Source organism: Rhamphochromis sp. 'chilingali' (assembly GCF_963969265.1).
Source record: "Rhamphochromis sp. 'chilingali' genome assembly, chromosome: 8".
Taxonomy (NCBI): domain Eukaryota; kingdom Metazoa; phylum Chordata; class Actinopteri; order Cichliformes; family Cichlidae; genus Rhamphochromis; species Rhamphochromis sp. 'chilingali'.
Window position 1 is genome coordinate 31,527,928 of NC_137935.1, and position 25,171 is coordinate 31,553,098.

The 25,171-nt window shown below is 45.2% G+C and overlaps 1 long non-coding RNA gene across 1 annotated transcript; it reads left to right on the forward strand.

Moving 5' to 3' along the window:
• The first annotated feature begins 13,755 nt into the window (after positions 1 to 13,755).
• LOC308400622 lies at positions 13,756 to 21,081 on the forward strand. The gene is made up of 2 exons (XR_013972392.1): positions 13,756 to 14,720; positions 15,783 to 21,081. It is a non-coding gene; the product is annotated as an uncharacterized lncRNA (long non-coding RNA).
• The last annotated feature ends 4,090 nt before the right edge of the window (positions 21,082 to 25,171 follow it).

Sequence of the window (25,171 nt, forward strand, 5' to 3'; positions counted from 1 at the left end):
GGAGGAAACAGTAAGACACGCCAGAGCCATAGCGCTGGCCGAGCAGGGTCACTGGATGAATTGGGAGAGTTTTGAAAAGAGGAAACTCTTATGGAGTGAAATCTGGTGAAATCGGTGGGACCTGATTTTTGGGGGGTGAAACCATACTGCATGTCTTCTCTGGCACATTGAATTTCTGTATGACTTGTGTTTTCTGTGAGAGCTTTATAAAATCAAGCAGCTAACCATGACGTCTGCCTTTACAAAACACTTGTCAATCACTAAAGAGTTCCTTCACTTGTCAGTCACTATGTGGTACTAAAGAGCTGTCTGAAATTCAGTTACAACCCACACAAAGTTACAGATTGGAGTATCCGAGTGCTGAGGTGCGCTTGTGCGCAAAAGTCACAAACACTCTGCTGACTCACTAACTGTACAGCTCCAAACCTCTTCCGACCTCAAAGTCAGCACAGAAAGTGGGCGCCACGAGCTTCGTAGTATGTGTTTACATGGCTGAACAGCTGCTATATTCGAACAAACGCCTTCAGAAGAGACTGCGACCTGAACGCAGTGCCTTCGACCGCTTGGCGACCAAAAACAAGTTATCACTATGTGACATGCAGTATGGTTTCACCTCCCAATAAGCAGGTCCCACCGAGATTTGAACGCGGATCGCTGGATTCAAAGTCCAGAGTGCTAACCATTACACCATGGAACCGATGTGAAACTGTGTGAACTGTCATGTCATGGCAACCTGCGTAAAAGTATTCAGCCAAATGATCAGTATGGATGACATTGTAGATTATTCGCACTACGTTTCCATGGCTGAACAGCTGCTATATGTGTTATGAGAAGGATAATGTGTGTTTCTTCCAAAGTATCTAACAGTGGTAACCTCCACCAAACTGGCACTGCAATGTCAGAATGGCTGAGCGGTCTAAGACGCTGCGTTCAGGTTGCAGTCTCCCCTGGAGGTGTGGCTTTGAATCCCACTTCTGACATTGAAGCTTTACTCTTCTTGATATTGTGACAAAATACTCTTGGGTTAACCACGAGCTTTCTAAAAACTTGCATATAACAATTGTGCACCATTCATTCCTCATCTTTGCTGCCCATCATTACAACTTTGCTAATGATGGGCAGCAGGATAGTGTCATGATGTTACCTCAGACATGGTTAAAAGCCCTGTTAACGTAAGTGCTTCACGCCGGGTGCGTTGGCGCGTGCCTGTAATCCAAGCTACCGGGAGGCTGAGGTTTGAGGATCGTTTGAGCTCAGGAGCTCTGAGCTGCAGCAGGCTATGTCGATCGGGTGTCCGCATTGCGTTCGGCATTGATATGGTGATCCTGGGGGAGCCTGAGACCACCAGGTCACCTAAGGAGGGGTGCACCGGCCCAGGTCGGAGACGGAGCAGGTCAAAGCCCCCGTGTCGCTCAGTAGTGGGATCGCACCTGTGAATAGATGCTGTAGCGCAGCCTGAGCAATACAGCTAGACCCAATCTTTATACACATCCTTATACTTGTCTCTAGATCACACAGCAGCCTGATCAGCATGTCTTGGTCTTTTTAATTCAAGTCCAAAACACTCACAAATCTGCTGCTCTGCTTGTCCGGCACCACCTCCACCTGCAGGACAGCTGCAACTACATCCTCCACTCTAAACACGCCACCGCCCAGCAGGTGGAGACAAACTCAAAGTAGGACATTTCCTTGGTGAGGAGAGAGGATGGAACCAAAAATGCATTTATCCCCGTGTTCTGTGTTGATGAAAATCACCCAACAGGAAAGCAGCTGGGCATTCATTTGAAACCAGTTCACAGGTTGGGCTGTGGTTCCCCCTCTAGCGTGTCTGCTTGAACTTTCAACTGTGAACCTCTTAGATCCAACCTTCCCAACTGCTCATCTCGCAAAAGACAAAATAGAAGAACCCAGAATGTCTTTTTATACCTGCTCACGCTTTTTCACGCTTCCCTCACAGGACGTCACATTTCACACTTTGGCCATCCAATCAAGTTGTTGACATCTAATCATTCCTGTCCACCACACCTGATCTTTCTATTTCGATCTGACTTACAACATTTAACACAAACTTTTAAATCAATATATTTTCTTAGTAATTATTTTTATTTGTTTATTACATGCACTTAACATACAAGTATGTCAAATGGAAATCAGCAACTGCGTGGGATTATTCAACTAGTTGGCTGCTGCAATGTGTCAGGATGGCCGAGCGGTCTAAGGCGCTGCGTTCAGGTCGCAGTCTCACCTGGAGGCGTGGGTTCGAATCCCACTTCTGACAATTGTATCTTGGCACTTCTTTCTTCCTTCTACTCATGGGTCTTTGATCAGTGGTTGTTGATTAATGGTCATGAGAATTTGCATAATCGTGATGAAGGAACTGACCTCCAAGCCCACTGTTCCTTCAGGGGGCTACTTTCAGTCATTATGCAAATATACTGTTTATAAGATTGGGGAAACCTGCAGTCAGCTGACACTGAAGAAGTCACTTGGATGAGTGACGAGACATTTTTCCCACTGAAAACGCTACATTCAGATGAACAGAATCAACCTTTGGAGACTTCTTACTGTTGTGACAAAATACACTTGAAACTGGCAATTCTATATCAGTGGAGAACCAATTCCAACAGTCTAAGAGATGTCCATCAAGAGCCTGGGACGGTGGTATAATGTAGACCTCAATGATACCTGGCAACTTGACAAACGAAGGCAAAACTTGGCTAATGACCTCAGGCGGATTAACAACACTGCGCTCCTTGAGTGAGGCTTGAGATGTCACTCAAGGACTCCCAGGACCCCATAGTGAGGGGCGCTGCTCCCACCCTAGCAACAGGGAGGAAGTGGACCACAGCCACGTCTGTGCTACAGGCCAAATCGGCTCTGAGCCATAATGACATGGTGGGTCGCGTCCAACAGGGCAGAGAAGGATTTGGTCTTGGCAACCTCGGTGGCAACAGGCATCTGTAACCGAACGTCAAAAAATGGTGGTGGAGGAGGTGTGTCGAAAGGAGGAAACAGTAAGACACGCCAGAGCCATAGCGCTGGCCGAGCAGGGTCACTGGATGAATTGGGAGAGTTTTGAAAAGAGGAAACTCTTATGGAGTGAAATCTGGTGAAATCGGTGGGACCTGATTTTTGGGGGGTGAAACCATACTGCATGTCTTCTCTGGCACATTGAATTTCTGTATGACTTGTGTTTTCTGTGAGAGCTTTATAAAATCAAGCAGCTAACCATGACGTCTGCCTTTACAAAACACTTGTCAATCACTAAAGTTATCCTTCACTTGTCAGTCACTATGTGGTACTAAAGAGCTGTCTGAAATTCAGTTACAACCCACACAAAGTTACAGATTGGAGTATCCGAGTGCTGAGGTGCGCTTGTGCGCAAAAGTCACAAACACTCTGCTGACTCACTAACTGTACAGCTCCAAACCTCTTCCGACCTCAAAGTCAGCACAGAAAGTGGGCGCCACGAGCTTCTTAGTATGTGTTTACATGGCTGAACAGCTGCTATATTCGAACAAACGCCTTCAGAGGAGACTGCGACCCGAATGCAGTGCCTTCGACCGCTTGGCGACCAAAAACAAGTTATCACTATGTGACATGCAGTATGGTTTCACCTCCCAATAAGCAGGTCCCACCGAGATTTGAACGCGGATCGCTGGATTCAAAGTCCAGAGTGCTAACCATTACACCATGGAACCGATGTGAAACTGTGTGAACTGTCATGTCATGGCAACCTGCCTAAAAGTATTCAGCCAAATGATCAGTATGGATGACATTGTAGATTATTCGCACTACGTTTCCATGGCTGAACAGCTGCTATATGTGTTATGAGAAGGATAATGTGTGTTTCTTCCAAAGTATCTAACAGTGGTAACCTCCACCAAACTGGCACTGCAATGTCAGAATGGCTGAGCGGTCTAAGACGCTGCGTTCAGGTTGCAGTCTCCCCTGGAGGTGTGGCTTTGAATCCCACTTCTGACATTGAAGCTTTACTCTTCTTGATATTGTGACAAAATACTCTTGGGTTAACCACGAGCTTTCTAAAAACTTGCATATAACAATTGTGCACCATTCATTCCTCATCTTTGCTGCCCATCATTACAACTTTGCTAATGATGGGCAGCAGGATAGTGTCATGATGTTACCTCAGACATGGTTAAAAGCCCTGTTAACGTAAGTGCTTCACGCCGGGTGCGTTGGCGCGTGCCTGTAATCCAAGCTACCGCGAGGCTGAGGTTTGAGGATCGTTTGAGCTCAGGAGCTCTGAGCTGCAGCAGGCTATGTCGATCGGGTGTCCGCATTGCGTTCGGCATTGATATGGTGATCCTGGGGGAGCCTGAGACCACCAGGTCACCTAAGGAGGGGTGCCCAGGTCGGAGACGGAGCAGGTCAAAGCCCCCGTGTCGCTCAGTAGTGGGATCGCACCTGTGAATAGATGCTGTAGCGCAGCCTGAGCAATACAGCTAGACCCAATCTTTATACACATCCTTATACTTGTCTCTAGATCACACAGCAGCCTGATCAGCATGTCTTGGTCTTTTTAATTCAAGTCCAAAACACTCACAAATCTGCTGCTCTGCTTGTCCGGCACCACCTCCACCTGCAGGACAGCTGCAACTACATCCTCCACTCTAAACACGCCACCGCCCAGCAGGTGGAGACAAACTCAAAGTAGGACATTTCCTTGGTGAGGAGAGAGGATGGAACCAAAAATGCATTTATCCCCGTGTTCTGTGTTGATGAAAATCACCCAACAGGAAAGCAGCTGGGCATTCATTTGAAACCAGTTCACAGGTTGGGCTGTGGTTCCCCCTCTAGCGTGTCTGCTTGAACTTTCAACTGTGAACCTCTTAGATCCAACCTTCCCAACTGCTCATCTCGCAAAAGACAAAATAGAAGAACCCAGAATGTCTTTTTATACCTGCTCACGCTTTTTCACGCTTCCCTCACAGGACGTCACATTTCACACTTTGGCCATCCAATCAAGTTGTTGACATCTAATCATTCCTGTCCACCACACCTGATCTTTCTATTTCGATCTGACTTACAACATTTAACACAAACTTTTAAATCAATATATTTTCTTAGTAATTATTTTTATTTGTTTATTACATGCACTTAACATACAAGTATGTCAAATGGAAATCAGCAACTGCGTGGGATTATTCAACTAGTTGGCTGCTGCAATGTGTCAGGATGGCCGAGCGGTCTAAGGCGCTGCGTTCAGGTCGCAGTCTCACCTGTAGGCGTGGGTTCGAATCCCGCTTCTGACAATTGTATCTTGCCACTTCTTTCTTCCTTCTACTCATGGGTCTTTGATCAGTGGTTGTTGATTAATGGTCATGAGAATTTGCATAATCGTGATGAAGGAACTGACCTCCAAGCCCACTGTTCCTTCAGGGGGCTACTTTCAGTCATTATGCAAATATACTGTTTATAAGATTGGGGAAACCTGCAGTCAGCTGACACTGAAGAAGTCACTTGGATGAGTGACGAGACATTTTTCCCACTGAAAACGCTACATTCAGATGAACAGAATCAACCTTTGGAGACTTCTTACTGTTGTGACAAAATACACTTGAAACTGGCAATTCTATATCAGTGGAGAACCAATTCCAACAGTCTAAGAGATGTCCATCAAGAGCCTGGGACGGTGGTATAATGTAGACCTCAATGATACCTGGCAACTTGACAAACGAAGGCAAAACTTGGCTAATGACCTCAGGCGGATTAACAACACTGCACTCCTTGAGTGAGGCTTGAGATGTCACTCAAGGACTCCCGGGACCCCATAGTGAGGGGCGCTGCTCCCACCCTAGCAACAGGGAGGAAGTGGACCACAGCCACGTCTGTGCTACAGGCCAAATCGGCTCTGAGCCATAATGACATGGTGGGTCGCGTCCAACAGGGCAGAGAAGGATTTGGTCTTGGCAACCTCGGTGGCAACAGGCATCTGTAACCGAACGTCAAAAAATGGTGGTGGAGGAGGTGTGTCGAAAGGAGGAAACAGTAAGACACGCCAGAGCCATAGCGCTGGCCAAGCAGGGTCACTGGATGAATTGGGAGAGTTTTGAAAAGAGGAAACTCTTATGGAGTGAAATCTGGTGAAATCGGTGGGACCTGATTTTTGGGGGGTGAAACCATACTGCATGTCTTCTCTGGCACATTGAATTTCTGTATGACTTGTGTTTTCTGTGAGAGCTTTATAAAATCAAGCAGCTAACCATGACGTCTGCCTTTACAAAACACTTGTCAATCACTAAAGAGTTCCTTCACTTGTCAGTCACTATGTGGTACTAAAGAGCTGTCTGAAATTCAGTTACAACCCACACAAAGTTACAGATTGGAGTATCCGAGTGCTGAGGTGCGCTTGTGCGCAAAAGTCACAAACACTCTGCTGACTCAGTAACTGTACAGCTCCAAACCTCTTCCGACCTCAAAGTCAGCACAGAAAGTGGGCGCCACGAGTTTCGTAGTATGTGTTTACATGGCTGAACAGCTGCTATATTCGAACAAACGCCTTCAGAGGAGACTGCGACCTGAACGCAGTGCCTTCGACCGCTTGGCGACCAAAAACAAGTTACCACTATGTGACATGCAGTATGGTTTCACCTCCCAAAAAGCAGATGCCACCGAGATTTGAACGCGGATCGCTGGATTCAAAGTCCAGAGTGCTAACCATTACACCATGGAACCGATGAGAAGCTGTGTGAACTGTCATGTCATGGCAACCTGTCTAAAAGTATTCAGCCAAATGATCAGTATGCATGACATTGTAGATTATTCGCACTACGTTTCCATGGCTGAACAGCTGCTATATGTGTTATGAGAAGGATAATGTGTGTTTCTTCCAAAGTATCTAACAGTGGTAACCTCCACCAAACTGGCACTGCAATGTCAGAATGGCTGAGCGGTCTAAGGCGCTGCGTTCAGGTTGCAGTCTCCCCTGGAGGTGTGGCTTTGAATCCCACTTCTGACATTGAAGCTTTACTCTTCTTGATATTGTGACAAAATACTCTTGGGTTAACCACGAGCTTTCTAAAAACTTGCATATAACAATTGTGCACCATTCATTCCTCATCTTTGCTGCCCATCATTACAACTTTGCTAATGATGGGCAGCAGGATAGTGTCATGATGTTACCTCAGACATGGTTAAAAGCCCTGTTAACGTAAGTGCTTCACGCCGGGTGCGTTGGCGCGTGCCTGTAATCCAAGCTACCGGGAGGCTGAGGTTTGAGGATCGTTTGAGCTCAGGAGCTCTGAGCTGCAGCAGGCTATGTCGATCGGGTGTCCGCATTGCGTTCGGCATTGATATGGTGATCCTGGGGGAGCCTGAGACCACCAGGTCACCTAAGGAGGGGTACACCGGCCCAGGTCGGAGACGGAGCAGGTCAAAGCCCCCGTGTCGCTCAGTAGTGGGATCGCACCTGTGAATAGATGCTGTAGCGCAGCCTGAGCAATACAGCTAGACCCAATCTTTATACACATCCTTATACTTGTCTCTAGATCACACAGCAACCTGATCAGCATGTCTTGGTCTTTTTAATTCAAGTCCAAAACACTCACAAATCTGCTGCTCTGCTTGTCCGGCACCACCTCCACCTGCAGGACAGCTGCAACTACATCCTCCACTCTAAACACGCCACCGCCCAGCAGGTGGAGACAAACTCAAAGTAGGACATTTCCTTGGTGAGGAGAGAGGATGGAACCAAAAATGCATTTATCCCCGTGTTCTGTGTTGATGAAAATCACCCAACAGGAAAGCAGCTGGGCATTCATTTGAAACCAGTTCACAGGTTGGGCTGTGGTTCCCCCTCTAGCGTGTCTGCTTGAACTTTCAACTGTGAACCTCTTAGATCCAACCTTCCCAACTGCTCATCTCGCAAAAGACAAAATAGAAGAACCCAGAATGTCTTTTTATACCTGCTCACGCTTTTTCACGCTTCCCTCACAGGACGTCACATTTCACACTTTGGCCATCCAATCAAGTTGTTGACATCTAATCATTCCTGTCCACCACACCTGATCTTTCTATTTCGATCTGACTTACAACATTTAACACAAACTTTTAAATCAATATATTTTCTTAGTAATTATTTTTATTTGTTTATTACATGCACTTAACATACAAGTATGTCAAATGGAAATCAGCAACTGCGTGGGATTATTCAACTAGTTGGCTGCTGCAATGTGTCAGGATGGCCGAGCGGTCTAAGGCGCTGCGTTCAGGTCGCAGTCTCACCTGGAGGCGTGGGTTCGAATCCCACTTCTGACAATTGTATCTTGGCACTTCTTTCTTCCTTCTACTCATGGGTCTTTGATCAGTGGTTGTTGATTAATGGTCATGAGAATTTGCATAATCGTGATGAAGGAACTGACCTCCAAGCCCACTGTTCCTTCAGGGGGCTTCTTTCAGTCATTATGCAAATATACTGTTTATAAGATTGGGGAAACCTGCAGTCAGCTGACACTGAAGAAGTCACTTGGATGAGTGACGAGACATTTTTCCCACTGAAAACGCTACATTCAGATGAACAGAATCAACCTTTGGAGACTTCTTACTGTTGTGACAAAATACACTTGAAACTGGCAATTCTATATCAGTGGAGAACCAATTCCAACAGTCTAAGAGATGTCCATCAAGAGCCTGGGACGGTGGTATAATGTAGACCTCAATGATACCTGGCAACTTGACAAACGAAGGCAAAACTTGGCTAATGACCTCAGGCGGATTAACAACACTGCACTCCTTGAGTGAGGCTTGAGATGTCACTCAAGGACTCCCAGGACCCCATAGTGAGGGGCGCTGCTCCCACCCTAGCAACAGGGAGGAAGTGGACCACAGCCACGTCTGTGCTACAGGCCAAATCGGCTCTGAGCCATAATGACATGGTGGGTCGCGTCCAACAGGGCAGAGAAGGATTTGGTCTTGGCAACCTCGGTGGCAACAGGCATCTGTAACCGAACGTCAAAAAATGGTGGTGGAGGAGGTGTGTCGAAAGGAGGAAACAGTAAGACACGCCAGAGCCATAGCGCTGGCCAAGCAGGGTCACTGGATGAATTGGGAGAGTTTTGAAAAGAGGAAACTCTTATGGAGTGAAATCTGGTGAAATCGGTGGGACCTGATTTTTGGGGGGTGAAACCATACTGCATGTCTTCTCTGGCACATTGAATTTCTGTATGACTTGTGTTTTCTGTGAGAGCTTTATAAAATCAAGCAGCTAACCATGACGTCTGCCTTTACAAAACACTTGTCAATCACTAAAGAGTTCCTTCACTTGTCAGTCACTATGTGGTACTAAAGAGCTGTCTGAAATTCAGTTACAACCCACACAAAGTTACAGATTGGAGTATCCGAGTGCTGAGGTGCGCTTGTGCGCAAAAGTCACAAACACTCTGCTGACTCACTAACTGTACAGCTCCAAACCTCTTCCGACCTCAAAGTCAGCACAGAAAGTGGGCGCCACGAGCTTCGTAGTATGTGTTTACATGGCTGAACAGCTGCTATATTCGAACAAACGCCTTCAGAGGAGACTGCGACCTGAACGCAGTGCCTTCGCCCGCTTGGCGACCAAAAACAAGTTATCACTATGTGACATGCAGTATGGTTTCACCTCCCAATAAGCAGGTCCCACCGAGATTTGAACGCGGATCGCTGGATTCAAAGTCCAGAGTGCTAACCATTACACCATGGAACCGATGTGAAACTGTGTGAACTGTCATGTCATGGCAACCTGCATAAAAGTATTCAGCCAAATGATCAGTATGGATGACATTGTAGATTATTCGCACTACGTTTCCATGGCTGAACAGCTGCTATATGTGTTATGAGAAGGATAATGTGTGTTTCTTCCAAAGTATCTAACAGTGGTAACCTCCACCAAACTGGCACTGCAATGTCAGAATGGCTGAGCGGTCTAAGACGCTGCGTTCAGGTTGCAGTCTCCCCTGGAGGTGTGGCTTTGAATCCCACTTCTGACATTGAAGCTTTACTCTTCTTGATATTGTGACAAAATACTCTTGGGTTAACCACGAGCTTTCTAAAAACTTGCATATAACAATTGTGCACCATTCATTCCTCATCTTTGCTGCCCATCATTACAACTTTGCTAATGATGGGCAGCAGGATAGTGTCATGATGTTACCTCAGACATGGTTAAAAGCCCTGTTAACGTAAGTGCTTCACGCCGGGTGCGTTGGCGCGTGCCTGTAATCCAAGCTACCGGGAGGCTGAGGTTTGAGGATCGTTTGAGCTCAGGAGCTCTGAGCTGCAGCAGGCTATGTCGATCGGGTGTCCGCATTGCGTTCGGCATTGATATGGTGATCCTGGGGGAGCCTGAGACCACCAGGTCACCTAAGGAGGGGTGCACCGGCCCAGGTCAGAGACGGAGCAGGTCAAAGCCCCCGTGTCGCTCAGTAGTGGGATCGCACCTGTGAATAGATGCTGTAGCGCAGCCTGAGCAATACAGCTAGACCCAATCTTTATACACATCCTTATACTTGTCTCTAGATCACACAGCAGCCTGATCAGCATGTCTTGGTCTTTTTAATTCAAGTCCAAAACACTCACAAATCTGCTGCTCTGCTTGTCCGGCACCACCTCCACCTGCAGGACAGCTGCAACTACATCCTCCACTCTAAACACGCCACCGCCCAGCAGGTGGAGACAAACTCAAAGTAGGACATTTCCTTGGTGAGGAGAGAGGATGGAACCAAAAATGCATTTATCCCCGTGTTCTGTGTTGATGAAAATCACCCAACAGGAAAGCAGCTGGGCATTCATTTGAAACCAGTTCACAGGTTGGGCTGTGGTTCCCCCTCTAGCGTGTCTGCTTGAACTTTCAACTGTGAACCTCTTAGATCCAACCTTCCCAACTGCTCATCTCGCAAAAGACAAAATAGAAGAACCCAGAATGTCTTTTTATACCTGCTCACGCTTTTTCACGCTTCCCTCACAGGACGTCACATTTCACACTTTGGCCATCCAATCAAGTTGTTGACATCTAATCATTCCTGTCCACCACACCTGATCTTTCTATTTCGATCTGACTTACAACATTTAACACAAACTTTTAAATCAATATATTTTCTTAGTAATTATTTTTATTTGTTTATTACATGCACTTAACATACAAGTATGTCAAATGGAAATCAGCAACTGCGTGGGATTATTCAACTAGTTGGCTGCTGCAATGTGTCAGGATGGCCGAGCGGTCTAAGGCGCTGCGTTCAGGTCGCAGTCTCACCTGGAGGCGTGGGTTCGAATCCCACTTCTGACAATTGTATCTTGGCACTTCTTTCTTCCTTCTACTCATGGGTCTTTGATCAGTGGTTGTTGATTAATGGTCATGAGAATTTGCATAATCGTGATGAAGGAACTGACCTCCAAGCCCACTGTTCCTTCAGGGGGCTACTTTCAGTCATTATGCAAATATACTGTTTATAAGATTGGGGAAACCTGCAGTCAGCTGACACTGAAGAAGTCACTTGGATGAGTGACGAGACATTTTTCCCACTGAAAACGCTACATTCAGATGAACAGAATCAACCTTTGGAGACTTCTTACTGTTGTGACAAAATACACTTGAAACTGGCAATTCTATATCAGTGGAGAACCAATTCCAACAGTCTAAGAGATGTCCATCAAGAGCCTGGGACGGTGGTATAATGTAGACCTCAATGATACCTGGCAACTTGACAAACGAAGGCAAAACTTGGCTAATGACCTCAGGCGGATTAACAACACTGCACTCCTTGAGTGAGGCTTGAGATGTCACTCAAGGACTCCCAGGACCCCATAGTGAGGGGCGCTGCTCCCACCCTAGCAACAGGGAGGAAGTGGACCACAGCCACGTCTGTGCTACAGGCCAAATCGGCTCTGAGCCATAATGACATGGTGGGTCGCGTCCAACAGGGCAGAGAAGGATTTGGTCTTGGCAACCTCGGTGGCAACAGGCATCTGTAACCGAACGTCAAAAAATGGTGGTGGAGGAGGTGTGTCCAAAGGAGGAAACAGTAAGACACGCCAGAGCCATAGCGCTGGCCAAGCAGGGTCACTGGATGAATTGGGAGAGTTTTGAAAAGAGGAAACTCTTATGGAGTGAAATCTGGTGAAATCGGTGGGACCTGATTTTTGGGGGGTGAAACCATACTGCATGTCTTCTCTGGCACATTGAATTTCTGTATGACTTGTGTTTTCTGTGAGAGCTTTATAAAATCAAGCAGCTAACCATGACGTCTGCCTTTACAAAACACTTGTCAATCACTAAAGAGTTCCTTCACTTGTCAGTCACTATGTGGTACTAAAGAGCTGTCTGAAATTCAGTTACAGCCCACACAAAGTTACAGATTGGAGTATCCGAGTGCTGAGGTGCGCTTGTGCGCAAAAGTCACAAACACTCTGCTGACTCACTAACTGTACAGCTCCAAACCTCTTCCGACCTCAAAGTCAGCACAGAAAGTGGGCGCCACGAGCTTCGTAGTATGTGTTTACATGGCTGAACAGCTGCTATATTCGAACAAACGCCTTCAGAGGAGACTGCGACCTGAACGCAGTGCCTTCGCCCGCTTGGCGACCAAAAACAAGTTATCACTATGTGACATGCAGTATGGTTTCACCTCCCAATAAGCAGGTCCCACCGAGATTTGAACGCGGATCGCTGGATTCAAAGTCCAGAGTGCTAACCATTACACCATGGAACCGATGTGAAACTGTGTGAACTGTCATGTCATGGCAACCTGTCTAAAAGTATTCAGCCAAATGATCAGTATGGATGACATTGTAGATTATTCGCACTACGTTTCCATGGCTGAACAGCTGCTATATGTGTTATGAGAAGGATAATGTGTGTTTCTTCCAAAGTATCTAACAGTGGTAACCTCCACCAAACTGGCACTGCAAAGTCAGAATGGCTGAGCGGTCTAAGACGCTGCGTTCAGGTTGCAGTCTCCCCTGGAGGTGTGGCTTTGAATCCCACTTCTGACATTGAAGCTTTACTCTTCTTGATATTGTGACAAAATACTCTTGGGTTAACCACGAGTGTTATGATATTTTGATACCACGGTAAGCATTTACAGGATATTGTTTTATACAGGAAAACTGTTACTCAATATGGCCCATCTACTAGTTGTTTTTCTCTTTCTCTGTGACCCAAGAATTAATGTGTAGGACTCACAAGCTGGTACCCCAAGGTCGAAAACACCACAGAGATGAGACCACTTCCTTACTCCCATCCTCCCTTTTTCTTTATCTCCTGGAAAAGGCTCGTTAAAGGCTAGGTGGTTCGTTTCAGAATTCACTAATGAAAGAACTCTGTATTTTATGTCTAGGAGTGTATTTTGCTGGGATGATCATAAATTATAGCTGAACTGATAAACTACACACAGGATACTTCTTTGCTCACAAGGCAGGAAGACGTTTCCTTATTTAGTCTGTACCGGTTTGAACTGGGAAAGCTGACACACGAACCTTTTTTTTCATCTATATAAACTGCTGTGTATCAAATAAACCTTTGAGTTGATTTGGGAAGGCAACCTGAAGCAGTCTGTGTTTCCTTGTTCTCCCAAGCTGCTCCCGGCGCTGTAACTAACCCAGCTGAACGGCATACCTGAGTGTTACTTTAAATAATTAGGAATCTTAGAAGGAAAGGACAAAACTCTGCTTATCGCTCACGCCACGGAGGAAACCCGGGACGGCAATTTCCTTCAATTTGGTGTCAGAAGTGGGATAACTGACAGAAGGTAAATATGCGTCTTTCATATTTATATAAAGACCTATTATACCTCTCTCAGTGATCGATCCATAAAGAAACGGGATATGCTGACGAAGTTTCACTTAGTGATCCAGAGAGATACACTGACGACTTCCTCAGTCCCCGAATAAAGTAAATTAACCCTTGTGTGGTGTTGGTGGACACAGGAAGTTGCCTGTTGTCTTGAAACGTACGTTAAAAAGTGAGAAGTTGCTCACTCAGAAAAAGTGACATAGGAAGTTGCCTGTTGTCTTAAATACTTCTCGTTAAGTGAGAAGTTGCTCACCAAAGAGTGACACAGGAAGTTGCCTGTTGTCTTGAAACGTACGTTAAAAAGTGAGAAGTTGCTCACTCACAGAAAGCTAGTAAATAATTAAATTTAATTTTGTTAAAAAAAAAAAAAAAAAAAAACGAAAGAAAACTGAAAACGGGTCTCACAGACCCGATTACCATACAAGGGTTAAAAGCAGTAAATTAAAAGCAGAAAGACACAGGAAGTTGCCTGTTGTTTTACGAGAAGTTGCTCGTTAAGCGAGAAGTTGCTCGCTAAGTGAGAGTTGCTCACACAAACAAAAAATTGCTAGCAATAAATTTAAAGTGACCTCAGCTGTGCCGCAGCGAAAATACTAACCTAAATCCTCCTAGCGTGTAAACCCCTCTGGAAATCACTGAACATGAGTCAGAATTATTCAAAGACCACAGACAGGTCCGATAAAAAATCTAAAGTACCTGTAAAACCAAAAATTAATAAAATACAAAATAAAGTCTCAAATAACGGCTCAGTACAACTCCCATTTCCGGTTACGTGTAACCTACGTCCGCGAATCGGTGAAGACGTCCATGATCACGTATCCAGAACATGCGGGAGTGCTTATGTGACTGACTTTGTTTACAACTTAAGAAGTTCAATGCATTCTAATTTATTTCTGGAGCCTTATCCCGAACGATTATCGCCAGAAAACAGGTCAGTAGAAATGTTGAATATCATTTGTGATAAGAAAAGTAGTCTGCTTAAAAAGTCCTGTAGAAAATATATGATAGAATGCCGCGACGTGATACATCAAATGTTACCACTATGGAAAAAGGGACCGGAACCAGGTGTAGATACTTTTACATCAAATAAAACTAGTGCAGGCTCTGGCATAGAAAATAAACCTACCGCAGGAAAAGCTAGTCTTGCATGTTCAGCCGTTCAGCCTACAGCCCCACACCCTTACGATGAGACCGAATTAATAGTCGCTGTAGCAGCTGCACGTAAACAATGTCAGCATTCTGATCCAACCAGCTCAAAAGAAAGCGACGAAAAATCTGAATCACATGCAACGGATCTTAGCCATCTCTTTAAACAAGATCAGGAAAAACAATATATACGCCGCAAGGAAGAATTAGCAGAACATAAAAAAAAGAGAAAAACTTTTGAAAGAAGAATGTGAGGAACTTATGAAAAACAATTTAGACGACTATGAAGAAAAACTTTTGCATCAGGCAGTGTCCACAATAGACACCCACATGAAACGCCACGATATCGTAGCTAGAGGTTTAGAGGTAGCTAAAGAAATACCTGTTACCCGAACTTTAATAAAGACTTATCTAAAAGGAAAAAAGGAAAAACAAAGCCGGAATGACAAAGGTCCTCACGCCAACACTCGCGGTAGTAAACAAACAGACCCAAAGCATGATAAAGCATCCACAACTGCAGAGTTTTTGTGGGTAAATAATGACAAAATCACCAATTTCTTTAAGAATCTAAAGAAATTCCTGCTAACAATGTCCAGAGACAAAATTGACTTAAATGCAGTAACTATGTGTAAACAGAAGCCTGATGAATCTATCCTAGTATTCATAAAATGCTTTATGCACTGTTGGACAAGCTAGAGGTGCAAATTTAGCTCAGTTTTCCAGCAGCCGCAGACACCCAAAGCAAAAATGAATTTGTGTATTTAATTTAACACAAAGGGTGAAATGTTTGCTGACACTGATAACAGCTTATGTTTTCTCTGCCCTATGTACCGACATGATGGAGAAGGAACATCCTCTGTGTCAGCTGGACCCTCAGCAGAGAATGAACTCAACATCCTTTTTGTCCGGTACTGTATGTCACACACTGTGCCAAAAAAACGTGTACAGACGCCACTACCAGGTAATCCCATGACTGGGAGCCACACTTTTGTTTCTCTCACACTGTTCAACAACATGATAACTGCTCACACAAGTGAAGGTCAAACAGTGATTTTGTCACATAACTCAGACATAGGTTATGATATAACTACACCATGTCGTCACATAGATCTAACCTATCCTATCCACTGTACTATTTCTGCACTTATGTTGCCAGCTGAATACCAGAATATGACATTGTGGTCAAGAAGTGAGAATGATATAGGATTTATTGACTGTACACTTTATCACGTACACCTATTAAAACACAACAAGCCAGTATATGTCAAGCAACATCCCATTTCTGCCGAAAAAGCCGCAGCTCTAGATGTCATCATAGGAGATTTATTGACTACAGGAGCAATAAAGCCCACACTCCTGTCAATCCTGTGCCAAAGCCTAACAAACCTGGCGTATGGCGTTTCATACAAGACTTAAGGCAAATTAATGCAGTCAACATTCCTCTGCCACCTCTCGTTTCAGATGTTCACAGCATATTGACATGCATTGCATACACATTTTACCGTGGTGGATTTATGCTCCGCTCCTTTTTCTCAGTACCTGTGACACACAGCCGTTATTTGCATTCACACATAGAAATAAGCAGTACACTTGGACTCGTTTGCCCCAAGGCATGATAGACAGCTCTGCTGCTTTCTCAATGGTGCTTCACTCCTCCAGGGCTGCACCCTGATCCACATGTGGATGACCTCCTCCTCTGTGCTGAAAGTGAAAAACTGTGTCAAACTGCTACACACATGCTTCTCCAGCACCTCCAAAAGACTGGCCACAAAGCATATGCAAAGAAAATGCAGTACTGTCAGACTTCTGTTCAATATTTGGGATTCACACTGTCTCACGGAAAACGTTCCATGACTGCAGACAGGGTCAAAGCTGTGACCTCTGTCCCTCGTCCCACTACACAGAAGGAAATGTTGTCCTTCCTGGGCATGGTGAACTATTGCAGACAGTGGATACCAGACTGTTCTTTTCATGACCACATTCTGCGTGACTGTTGTAAAAAAGACAAGCCTCCTCGAATACTGTGGTCCACAGAAATGACTGCCTCTTTCAATGCATTACAGGGAGTGCTGACCTCCGCCACTCAAAGGTGCTGCCTGAATTGTTCAGGAATGCCGGCCTGCCTGAGGGCAGTAGCAGCTTGCTCTATCATGATAAGGGACTGCGAGAAGCTCACACTCTCACATGACACTATTCTACACACCAATCACTAGGTCACGACCATTATAGCAAACATAACTATACAACACATGCAAATCTCACTATAAAAGCGAGCAGCACACCTGATTCGCCAGCACATTTATTGATCCTATGCTGTGTTCTTCTGACCGACAGGATGGCTCAGACAGGCTTGACGATCATGACTGCATGACACGTATACAGGAATCCACAGCACCACGTCCAGATTTAGAGCAAACACCTATCTCAGACTCAGCCACGGTTTATGTGGACGGGTCCTGTTCAAGGCCGAATGACAACTCATTTCTTTGTGGCTATTCAGTGGTGACATTGCCTGACATAATACTAGAGGCTCACTCATTACCATTTCACTCAGCACAAAAAGCAGAGCTCATGGCTTTAATACGCGCCTGTGAGCTACATTTGGATAAGCATGTGACAATTTACGCAGACAGCCGCTATGCATTTGGCGTTGTGCATGACTTTGGCACATTGTGGAGACAGAGAGGATTTAGATCTGCTGATGGAAAATAAATTGCTAAATTGTGATTTTGTTAAAAGACTTTTTCAGGCTATACAGCTGCCATCGGCCGTTGCAGTTGTAAAAACGAAAGGACACAGTACAGCTGACACAGACGAAGCAACAGGTAATGCCTTAGCAGACGTGACAGCCAAGGCTGCAGCTGCATCACAGCTCCCACCTCCGCAGGAAGTATTATCTGTGCCCCTACAGCTGCCACTTGTTACACTCCCAGACTATTTAGACAAAAATGTTGATTTAAAATTCATAAAAGAGCAAGCCTGTGCATGTGATTACACGTATTGGGAGAATAATGACTGTACCTTAGATGACAGAGATGGCCTATACAAAATCTTAAGGGTTTGATTGCCCTCCCATATTCCCTGATGCCAGTCCTTGCCCGACATTTTCACTGTGTGAGTCATGTCGGACAAAGAGGGGTAATAGGGGCAATAAAATCAAGATTTGTAATTGAGAAAACATTGCATGCAGTAAAAAGCATATTAGCAACCTGTCTAACATGTGCGCGAACTAATGTAGGTAGCTCAAAAGCAAAACATCAGCATTTACCACAACCAGATTTTCCATTTCATACATTACAAATTGATTTCACACATATGCCAGCACAAGGAAGCATCAAGTACTTACTGGTAATAGTGGATCAATTTAGTAAATGAGTAGAAGCTTATCCAACCTCAAAAGAAACTGCAGAAGTAGTCTGTCAAAAGTTGTGCAATGAAATAATACCCAGATTCGGAATACCTCACCAGATTAACAGTGATAGAGGATCTTCATTCACATTAGAAGTAATTCAAAAGTGTGCTAAAACTTTAATGACCTGGGTCAAATTACTTACTCAAGTCCTGTGTGAGATTAGAATGACTCAATCTGCAGTAACCAAATTATTTCCATTTGAAATAAGACTATTTCCAACACCATGGTCAGCTTCCAGAGGGGCACCGCTAGTAGAAGGTGATGTATATTGCATTGTCCACTGATGTTCACAACCTGGTAGAAAAACTGAATAATAACTATCAGAAAGTTTGTCTCTCTCAGCTTTTCCCCTCCACAGTTCCACCAGTGGAGACAAGGAGATGCATGTTGGAGAAGCCACTAAAACCAAGGACTCTCTGGGAGGCCGCGCGTGTTCCAGCCCCAGACTGTACTGGCAGTGACGAAGAACCAGCATCCTCACAGACGGACAACCTCAGTGGATTCATGCCAGCAGGGTTAAGACCAGCCCAATCGGACCATCTCAGGCGTCGGATCAAGCAGACGACATCTCCGGCGAGCCAGCGCCCGGAACTAGAGCAAATAAACACACACGGGTAGATGACATCTCAGGCGAGCCAGCGCCCGGATCCAAAAGTTACATACACACACGCAATCACTGATTAACACACAACGTCTGAAAGAACAACAACAAGGTACTCAAACATCCAGCAGGAACAGAAAGCCAAAAGTACCACATGATGTCTAACCTGATAAAGCCAGACTCATTTCATCCTGATAATGGAGAAAATGAAATGCCCATTGTCATCATACGACGCTTATTCTGTGTCTCTCGAACCTGGGACCAGGCCAGAAGACGACTGAAGAACTGTCTTTCTTATATATTTAGGTTATTTATCACATCTATCGCAGTAACCTTAGGATTTCTCTTTGCTATTTTGTATTGTAAACTGCAACCATGTTCACATTTCTGCAGGTCATATTTTGCTGACTATACCTCATGCTCCATTTTGCAAGACACCTACTTAATGCACTCCTCACGTTCCCTAAAATCAGTAAATAGCAACATAGACGCCACTAATAAACCATCTTATGCGCCCTCTAGAACAGGAGCTAACGCCTGGTATGAAAATGCCAGAACAGCCGCTCGTGATTTAGGAAACAGTAACTGTTATGTCTGTTCAAAGGCTAATCCAGAACAGGTAATAGTAGGATACCCCATATCCGGTTTCCCCCTCACTGAGGGACTAGAGAAAATCGGCGGAGATAATGCTCTCTTTAAAGACACTTTACAGTTGACTCTGAGCCCTCTCGACTGCCTACTTAGACACACACACACACCAACTAACCCTGAGACTCCATTAGGCGAATTATTGAAGTTATCTAATGACACCGCAGGGACCTGCGCCCCAATGAAACGCCCTAAGAATAGGTTAAAGCCCTCACTGCCCTTAGGACAGATCCCTCTCCATTTTAATACTAGTATGATATGTCTGCGCAGACTAAAGTTAACTGGCCCAGACACACACATAGATTATACAAAGGATAACTACACATTCTTCTCTGACTCCCCAGGTGCACGCTGTAATGAGACATGGCTAGCTGTCTCTGTGGCTGAAGTTGTATCATATCTGGAGGAACACACACACAGTTCAAGTTCGAGCAGAGAATCGATCATTGTTCCCCCAGACGGTGTATTAAATGACACTGACTGGGGGGAGTTAGTTAAATCACACATGGTCACGCGCCTAACTAGAGCAATCCCACATGCTTATTGGATGTGCAATAATACTCTTAGATTAGCTTTACCTGTTAATTGGACCGGTACCTGTGGTCTAGTAACCGTTGATGTATGCTGTACTTTCATTCCCAATAATACCGCTCCTAACGGTTCATTCACACAAGCTATGAATAAACTTGAAGCATTGCAGATAGAACTAATTGCCAATGCAGGTCACGGTCAGTGGCTACATAAGTGGCTACAGGACACGTTTGGAAGATGGAAGAAACTAATTGTAGCCTTTGTAACCGTTGCAGCATGTTTTTGATGATTATTGTCTGTTGTGTGATACCATGTATACGCTCTCGGAATTTTTGATATTAAGCTCACTCGAAGGACTAGTTACATTTATGATTTGTTTCACATTTATGATTTATCTTTATATTATGTTATTACATTCTGTCTTTATACTATGTTATCATTTCATGATAAAAGGGGAGAACTGTTATGATATTTTGATACCACGGTAAGCATTTACAGGATATTGTTTTATACAGGAAAACTGTTACTCAATATGGCCCATCTACTAGTTGTTTTTCTCTTTCTCTGTGACCCAAGAATTAATGTGTAGGACTCACAAGCTGGTACCCCAAGGTCGAAAACACCACAGAGATGAGACCACTTCCTTACTCCCATCCTCCCTTTTTCTTTATCTCCTGGAAAAGGCTCGTTAAAGGCTAGGTGGTTCGTTTCAGAATTCACTAATGAAAGAACTCTGTATTTTATGTCTAGGAGTGTATTTTGCTGGGATGATCATAAATTATAGCTGAACTGATAAACTACACACAGGATACTTCTTTGCTCACAAGGCAGGAAGACGTTTCCTTATTTAGTCTGTACCGGTTTGAACTGGGAAAGCTGACACACGAACCTTTTTTTTCATCTATATAAACTGCTGTGTATCAAATAAACCTTTGAGTTGATTTGGGAAGGCAACCTGAAGCAGTCTGTGTTTCCTTGTTCTCCCAAGCTGCTCCCGGCGCTGTAACTAACCCAGCTGAACGGCATACCTGAGTGTTACTTTAAATAATTAGGAATCTTAGAAGGAAAGGACAAAACTCTGCTTATCGCTCACGCCACGGAGGAAACCCGGGACGGCAATTTCCTTCAACGAGCTTTCTAAAAACTTGCATATAACAATTGTGCACCATTCATTCCTCATCTTTGCTGCCCATCATTACAACTTTGCTAATGATGGGCAGCAGGATAGTGTCATGATGTTACCTCAGACATGGTTAAAAGCCCTGTTAACGTAAGTGCTTCACGCCGGGTGCGTTGGCGCGTGCCTGTAATCCAAGCTACCGGGAGGCTGAGGTTTGAGGATCGTTTGAGCTCAGGAGCTCTGAGCTGCAGCAGGCTATGTCGATCGGGTGTCCGCATTGCGTTCGGCATTGATATGGTGATCCTGGGGGAGCCTGAGACCACCAGGTCACCTAAGGAGGGGTGCACCGGCCCAGGTCGGAGACGGAGCAGGTCAAAGCCCCCGTGTCGCTCAGTAGTGGGATCGCACCTGTGAATAGATGCTGTAGCGCAGCCTGAGCAATACAGCTAGACCCAATCTTTATACACATCCTTATACTTGTCTCTAGATCACACAGCAGCCTGATCAGCATGTCTTGGTCTCTTTAATTCAAGTCCAAAACACTCACAAATCTGCTGCTCTGCTTGTCCGGCACCACCTCCACCTGCAGGACAGCTGCAACTACATCCTCCACTCTAAACACGCCACCGCCCAGCAGGTGGAGACAAACTCAAAGTAGGACATTTCCTTGGTGAGGAGAGAGGATGGAACCAAAAATGCATTTATCCCCGTGTTCTGTGTTGATGAAAATCACCCAACAGGAAAGCAGCTGGGCATTCATTTGAAACCAGTTCACAGGTTGGGCTGTGGTTCCCCCTCTAGCGTGTCTGCTTGAACTTTCAACTGTGAACCTCTTAGATCCAACCTTCCCAACTGCTCATCTCGCAAAAGACAAAATAGAAGAACCCAGAATGTCTTTTTATACCTGCTCACGCTTTTTCACGCTTCCCTCACAGGACGTCACATTTCACACTTTGGCCATCCAATCAAGTTGTTGACATCTAATCATTCCTGTCCACCACACCTGATCTTTCTATTTCGATCTGACTTACAACATTTAACACAAACTTTTAAATCAATATATTTTCTTAGTAATTATTTTTATTTGTTTATTACATGCACTTAACATACAAGTATGTCAAATGGAAATCAGCAACTGCGTGGGATTATTCAACTAGTTGGCTGCTGCAATGTGTCAGGATGGCCGAGCGGTCTAAGGCGCTGCGTTCAGGTCGCAGTCTCACCTGGAGGCGTGGGTTCGAATCCCACTTCTGACAATTGTATCTTGGCACTTCTTTCTTCCTTCTACTCATGGGTCTTTGATCAGTGGTTGTTGATCAATGGTCATGAGAATTTGCATAATCGTGATGAAGGAACTGACCTCCAAGCCCACTGTTCCTTCAGGGGGCTGCTTTCAGTCATTATGCAAATATACTGTTTATAAGATTGGGGAAACCTGCAGTCAGCTGACACTGAAGAAGTCACTTGGATGAGTGACGAGACATTTTTCCCACTGAAAACGCTACATTCAGATGAACAGAATCAACCTTTGGAGACTTCTTACTGTTGTGACAAAATACACTTGAAACTGGCAATTCTATATCAGTGGAGAACCAATTCCAACAGTCTAAGAGATGTCCATCAAGAGCCTGGGACGGTGGTATAATGTAGACCTCAATGATACCTGGCAACTTGACAAACGAAGGCAAAACTTGGCTAATGACCTCAGGCGGATTAACAACACTGCACTCCTTGAGTGAGGCTTGAGATGTCACTCAAGGACTCCCAGGACCCCATAGTGAGGGGCGCTGCTCCCACCCTAGCAACAGGGAGGAAGTGGACCACAGGCCAAATCGGCTCTGAGCCATAATGACATGGTGGGTCGCGTCCAACAGGGCAGAGAAGGATTTGGTCTTGGCAACCTCGGTGGCAACAGGCATCTGTAACCGAACGTCAAAAAATGGTGGTGGAGGAGGTGTGTCGAAAGGAGGAAACAGTAAGACACGCCAGAGCCATAGCGCTGGCCAAGCAGGGTCACTGGATGAATTGGGAGAGTTTTGAAAAGAGGAAACTCTTATGGAGTGAAATCTGGTGAAATCGGTGGGACCTGATTTTTGGGGGGTGAAACCATACTGCATGTCTTCTCTGGCACATTGAATTTCTGTATGACTTGTGTTTTCTGTGAGAGCTTTATAAAATCAAGCAGCTAACCATGACGTCTGCCTTTACAAAACACTTGTCAATCACTAAAGAGTTCCTTCACTTGTCAGTCACTATGTGGTACTAAAGAGCTGTCTGAAATTCAGTTACAGCCCACACAAAGTTACAGATTGGAGTATCCGAGTGCTGAGGTGCGCTTGTGCGCAAAAGTCACAAACACTCTGCTGACTCACTAACTGTACAGCTCCAAACCTCTTCCGACCTCAAAGTCAGCACAGAAAGTGGGCGCCACGAGCTTCGTAGTATGTGTTTACATGGCTGAACAGCTGCTATATTCGAACAAACGCCTTCAGAGGAGACTGCGACCTGAACGCAGTGCCTTCGCCCGCTTGGCGACCAAAAACAAGTTATCACTATGTGACATGCAGTATGGTTTCACCTCCCAATAAGCAGGTCCCACCGAGATTTGAACGCGGATCGCTGGATTCAAAGTCCAGAGTGCTAACCATTACACCATGGAACCGATGTGAAACTGTATGAACTGTCATGTCATGGCAACCTGCATAAAAGTATTCAGCCAAATGATCAGTATGGATGACATTGTAGATTATTCGCACTACGTTTCCATGGCTGAACAGCTGCTATATGTGTTATGAGAAGGATAATGTGTGTTTCTTCCAAAGTATCTAACAGTGGTAACCTCCACCAAACTGGCACTGCAATGTCAGAATGGCTGAGCGGTCTAAGACGCTGCGTTCAGGTTGCAGTCTCCCCTGGAGGTGTGGCTTTGAATCCCACTTCTGACATTGAAGCTTTACTCTTCTTGATATTGTGACAAAATACTCTTGGGTTAACCACGAGCTTTCTAAAAACTTGCATATAACAATTGTGCACCATTCATTCCTCATCTTTGCTGCCCATCATTACAACTTTGCTAATGATGGGCAGCAGGATAGTGTCATGATGTTACCTCAGACATGGTTAAAAGCCCTGTTAACGTAAGTGCTTCACGCCGGGTGCGTTGGCGCGTGCCTGTAATCCAAGCTACCGCGAGGCTGAGGTTTGAGGATTGTTTGAGCTCAGGAGCTCTGAGCTGCAGCAGGCTATGTCGATCGGGTGTCCGCATTGCGTTCGGCATTGATATGGTGATCCTGGGGGAGCCTGAGACCACCAGGTCACCTAAGGAGGGGTGCACCGGCCCAGGTCGGAGACGGAGCAGGTCAAAGCCCCCGTGTCGCTCAGTAGTGGGATCGCACCTGTGAATAGATGCTGTAGCGCAGCCTGAGCAATACAGCTAGACCCAATCTTTATACACATCCTTATACTTGTCTCTAGATCACACAGCAGCCTGATCAGCATGTCTTGGTCTTTTTAATTCAAGTCCAAAACACTCACAAATCTGCTGCTCTGCTTGTCCGGCACCACCTCCACCTGCAGGACAGCTGCAACTACATCCTCCACTCTAAACACGCCACCGCCCAGCAGGTGGAGACAAACTCAAAGTAGGACATTTCCTTGGTGAGGAGAGAGGATGGAACCAAAAATGCATTTATCCCCGTGTTCTGTGTTGATGAAAATCACCCAACAGGAAAGCAGCTGGGCATTCATTTGAAACCAGTTCACAGGTTGGGCTGTGGTTCCCCCTCTAGCGTGTCTGCTTGAACTTTCAACTGTGAACCTCTTAGATCCAACCTTCCCAACTGCTCATCTCGCAAAAGACAAAATAGAAGAACCCAGAATGTCTTTTTATACCTGCTCACGCTTTTTCACGCTTCCCTCACAGGA